Consider the following 5,744-nt stretch of genomic DNA (forward strand, 5'->3'; position numbering starts at 1 on the left):
CCATTGGGACATATTATGAAAAGAAATCCAAGAAATGGGCCGCCTCAATTTTTGCTCCATACCTCGTGTACCCCTACGAGGATTATTCGGAAACAAAGTTCCATAAGTTTCAGCTCTGATTCACTTCCGGACAACTCTGAATGGACGCGAATGCAATTTCATAAATCCATAGGGACAAATTATGAAAAGAAATTGAAAAAACGGGACACCTCAATTTTCGCTCCATACCACGTGTACTACCCCCTACGAGGATTATTCGGAAACCGAGTGTCATTCGTTTCAGCTCCGATTCACTTCCGGACGACCCCAAATGGACGCGAATGCAATTTAATAAATCTATAGGGACAAATTATGAAAAGAAATCCAAAAAATGGGCCGCCTCAATTTTTGCTCCATACCTCGTGTACTCCCTACGAGGATTATTCGAAAACCGAGTTCCATTCGTTTCAGCTCAGATTCACTTCCGGACGACCCCGGATGGACGCGAATTCAATTTCATAAATCCATAGGGACAAATTATGAAAAGAAATCCAAAAAACGGGCCGCCTCAATTTTTGCTCCATATCTCGTATACTACCCCCTACGAGAATTATTCGGAAACCAAGTTCCATAAGGTTAAGCTCCGATTCACTTCCGGACGACCCCGAATGGACGCGAATGCAATTTCAAAAATATATAGGGACAAATTATGAAAAGAAATTCAAAAAATGGTCCCCTCAATATTTGCTCCATACCTCGTGTACTACCCCCTACGAGGATTATTCTGAAACAGAGTTCCATTCGTTTTAGCTCAGATTCCCTTCCGGACGACCCCGAATGGACGCGAATTCAATTTCATAAATCCATAGGGACAAATTATGAAAAGAAATCCAAAAAACGGGCCGCCTCAATTTTTGCTCCATATCTCGTATACTACCCCCTTCGAGAATTATTCGGAAACCAAGTTCCATAAGTTTTAGCTCCGATTCACTTCAGGACGACCCCGAATGGACGCAAAAGCAATTTCATAAACTCATAGGGACAAATTATGAAAAGAAATTGAAAAAACGGGACACCTCAATTTTCGCTCCATACCTCGTGTACTACCCCCTACGAGGATTATTCGGAACCCGAGTTCCATTCTTTCAGCTCTGATTCACTTCCGGACGACCCCGAATGAACGCGAATGCAATTTCATAAATCCATAAGGACAAATTATGAAAAGAAATCCAAAAAACGGGCCGCCTCAATTTTTGCTCCATACCTCGTGTACTACCCCCTACGAGGATTATTCGAAAACCGAGTTCCATTCGTTTCAGCTCCAATTCACTTCCGGACGACCCCGAATGAAAGCGAATGCAATTTCATAAATCCATAGGGACAAATTATGAAAAGAAATCCAAAAAATGGACCGCCTCAATTTTTGCTCCATACCTCGTGTACTACCCCCTACGAGGATTATTCGGAAACCGAGTTCCATTCGTTTCAGCTCCGATTCACATCCGGACGACCCCGAATGGACGCGAATGCAATTTCATAAATCCATAGGGACAAATTATGAAAAGAAATCAAAAAAATGGGCCGCCTTAATTTTTGCTCCATAACTCGTGTACTACCCCCTACGAGTATTATTCGGAAACCGAGTTCCATTCATTTCAGCTCCGATTCACTTCCGGACGACCCCGAATGAACGCGAATGCAATTTCATAAATCCATAGGGACATATTATGAAAAGAAATCCAAAAAAAGGGCCGCCTCAATTTTTGCTCCATACCTCGTGTACTCCCTACGAGGATTATTCCAAAACCGAGTTTCATTCGTTTCAGCTCCGATTCACTTCCGGACGACCCCGAATGGACGCGAATGCAATTTAATAAATATATAGGGACAAATTATGAAAAAAAATCAAAAAAATGGGCCGCCTTAATTTTTGCTCCATAACTCGTGTACTACCCCCTACGAGGATTATTCGGAAACCGAGTTCCATTCGTTTCAGCTCCGATTCACTTCCGGACGACCCCGAATGAACGCGAATGCAATTTCATAAATCCATAGGGACAAATTATGAAAAGAAATCCAAAAAATGGGCCGCCTCAATTTTTGCTCCATATCTCGTGTACTACCCCCTACGAGGATTATTCGGAAACCGAGTTCCATTCGTTTCAGCTCCGATTCACTTCCGGACGATCCCGAATGGACGCGAATGCAATTTAATAAATCTATAGGGACAAATTATGAAAAGAAATCCAAAAAACAGGTCCGCCTCAATTTTTGCTCCATACCTCGTGTACTACCCCTACGAGGATTATTCGGAAACCGAGTTCCATTCGTTTCAGCTCCGATTCACTTCCGGACGACCCCGAATGGACGCGAATGCAATTTAATAAATCTATAGGGACAAATTAAGAAAAGAAATCCAAAAAATGGGCCGCCTCAATTTTGCTCCTTATCTCGTATACTACCCCCTACGAAAATTATTCGGAAATCAAGTTCCATAAGTTTCAGCTTCGATTCACTTCCGGACGACTCCGAATGGACGCGAATGCAATTTCATAAATCCATAGGGACAAATTATGAAAAGAAATTAAAAAAAGGGGACACCTCAATTTTCGCTCCATACCTCATGTACTACCTCCTACGAGGATTATTCGAAAACCGAGTTCCATTCGTTTCAGCTCAGATTCACTTCCGGACGACCCCGGATGGACGCGAATTCAATTCATAAATCCATAGGGACAAATTATGAAAAGAAATCCAAAAAACGGGCTGCCTCAATTTTTGCTCCATATCTCGTATACTACCCCCTACGAGAATTATTCGGAAACCAAGTTCCATAAGGTTAAGCTCCGATTCACTTCCGGACGACCCCGAATGGACGCGAATGCAATTTCAAAAATATATAGGGACAAATTATGAAAAGAAATTCAAAAAATGGTCCCCTCAATATTTGCTCCATACCTCGTGTACTACCCCCTACGAGGATTATTCTGAAACAGAGTTCCATTCGTTTTAGCTCAGATTCCCTTCCGGACGACCCCGAATGGACGCGAATTCAATTTCATAAATCCATAGGGACAAATTATGAAAAGAAATCCAAAAAACGGGCCGCCTCAATTTTTGCTCCATATCTCGTATACTACCCCCTTCGAGAATTATTCGGAAACCAAGTTCCATAAGTTTTAGCTCCGATTCACTTCAGGACGACCCCGAATGGACGCAAAAGCAATTTCATAAACTCATAGGGACAAATTATGAAAAGAAATTGAAAAAACGGGACACCTCAATTTTCGCTCCATACCTCGTGTACTACCCCCTACGAGGATTATTCGGAACCCGAGTTCCATTCTTTCAGCTCTGATTCACTTCCGGACGACCCCGAATGAACGCGAATGCAATTTCATAAATCCATAAGGACAAATTATGAAAAGAAATCCAAAAAACGGGCCGCCTCAATTTTTGCTCCATACCTCGTGTACTACCCCCTACGAGGATTTTTCGAAAACCGAGTTCCATTCGTTTCAGCTCCAATTCACTTCCGGACGACCCCGAATGAAAGCGAATGCAATTTCATAAATCCATAGGGACAAATTATGAAAAGAAATCCAAAAATGGACCGCCTCAATTTTTGCTCCATACCTCGTGTACTACCCCCTACGAGGATTATTCGGAAACCGAGTTCCATTCGTTTCAGCTCCGATTCACATCCGGACGACCCCGAATGGACGCGAATGCAATTTCATAAATCCATAGGGACAAATTATGAAAAGAAATCAAAAAAATGGGCCGCCTTAATTTTTGCTCCATAACTCGTGTACTACCCCCTACGAGTATTATTCGGAAAACGAGTTCCATTCGTTTCAGCTCCGATTCACTTCCGGACGACCCCGAATGAACGCGAATGCAATTTCATAAATCCATAGGGACATATTATGAAAAGAAATCCAAAAAAAGGGCCGCCTCAATTTTTGCTCCATACCTCGTGTACTACCCCTACGAGGATTATTCCGAAAACCGAGTTCCATTCGTTCAGCTCCGATTCACTTCCGGACGACCCCGAATGGACGCGAATGCAATTTAATAAATCATAGGGACAAATTATGAAAAGAAAATCAAAAAAAATGGGCCGCCTTAATTTTTGCTCCATAACTTGTGTACTACCCCCTACGAGGATTATTCGGAAACCGAGTTCCATTCGTTTCAGCTCCGATTCACTTCCGGAAGACCCCGAATGGACGCGAATCCAATTCCATAAATCCATAGGGACAAATTATGAAAAGAAATCAAAAAAACGGGCCGCCTTAAGTTTTGCTCCATACCTCGTGTACTACCCCCTACGAGGATTATTCGGAAACCGAGTTCCATTCGTTTCAGCTCCGATTCAGTTCCGGACGACCCCGAATGAAAGCGAATGCAATTTCATAAATCCATAGGGACAAATTATGAAAAGAAATCCAAAAAATGGACCTCCTCAATTTTTGCTCCATACCTCGTGTACTACCCCCTACGAGGATTATTCGAAAACCGAGTTCCATTCGTTTCAGCTCCGATTCACATCCGGACGACCCCGAATGGACGCGAATGCAATTTCATAAATCCATAGAGACAAATTATGAAAAGAAATCAAAAAAACAGGCCGCCTTAATTTTTGCTCCATAACTCGTGTACTACCCCCTACGAGGATTATTCAGAAACCGAGTTCCATTCGTTTCACCTCTGATTCACTTCCGGACGACCCCGAATGAACGCGAATGCAATTTCATAAATCCATAGGGACATATTATGAAAAGAAATAAAAAAACGGGCCGCCTCAATTTTTGGTCCATACCTCGTGTACTCCTTACGAGGATTATTCGAAAACCGAGTTCCATTCGTTTCAGCTCCGATTCACTTCCGGACGACCCCGAATGGACGCGAATGCAATTTAATAAATCTATAGGGACAAATTATGAAAAAAAATCAGAAAAATGGGCCGCCTTAATTTTGGCTCCATAACTCGTGTACTACCCCCTACGAGGATTATTCGAAAATCGAGTTCCTTTCGTTTCAGCTCCGATTCACTTCCGGACGACCCCAAATGGACGCGAATCCAATTCCATAAATCCATAGGGACAAATTATGAAAAGAAATCCAAAAAACGGGCCGCCTCAATTTTTGCTCCATATCTCGTATACTACCCCCTACGAGAATTATTCGGAAACCAAGTTCCATAAGGTTAAGCTCCGATTCACTTCCGGACGACCCCGAATGGACGCGAATGCAATTTCAAAAATATATAGGGACAAATTATGAAAAGAAATTCAAAAAATGGTCCCCTCAATATTTGCTCCATACCTCGTGTACTACCCCCTACAAGGATTATTCCAAAACAGAGTTCCATTCGTTTTAGCTCAGATTCCCTTCCGGACGACCACGAATGGACGCGAATTCAATTTCATAAATCCATAGGGACAAATTATGAAAAGAAGTCCAAAAAACGGGCCGCCTCAATTTTTGCTCCATATCTCGTATACTACCCCCTACGAGAATTATTCGGAAACCAAGTTCCATAAATTTTAGCTCCGATTCACTTCAGGACGACCCCGAATGGACGCAAAAGCAATTTCATAAATCCATAGGGACAAATTATGAAAAGAAATTGAAAAAACGGGACACCTCAATTTTTGCTCCATACCTCGTGTACTACCCTTTACGAGGATTATTCGGAAACTGAGTTCCATTCGTTTCAGCTCCGATTCACTTCCGGACGACCCCGAATGAACGCGAAT

Source organism: Apium graveolens, chromosome 3 (assembly GCF_009905375.1).
Source record: "Apium graveolens cultivar Ventura chromosome 3, ASM990537v1, whole genome shotgun sequence".
NCBI lineage: Eukaryota > Viridiplantae > Streptophyta > Magnoliopsida > Apiales > Apiaceae > Apium > Apium graveolens.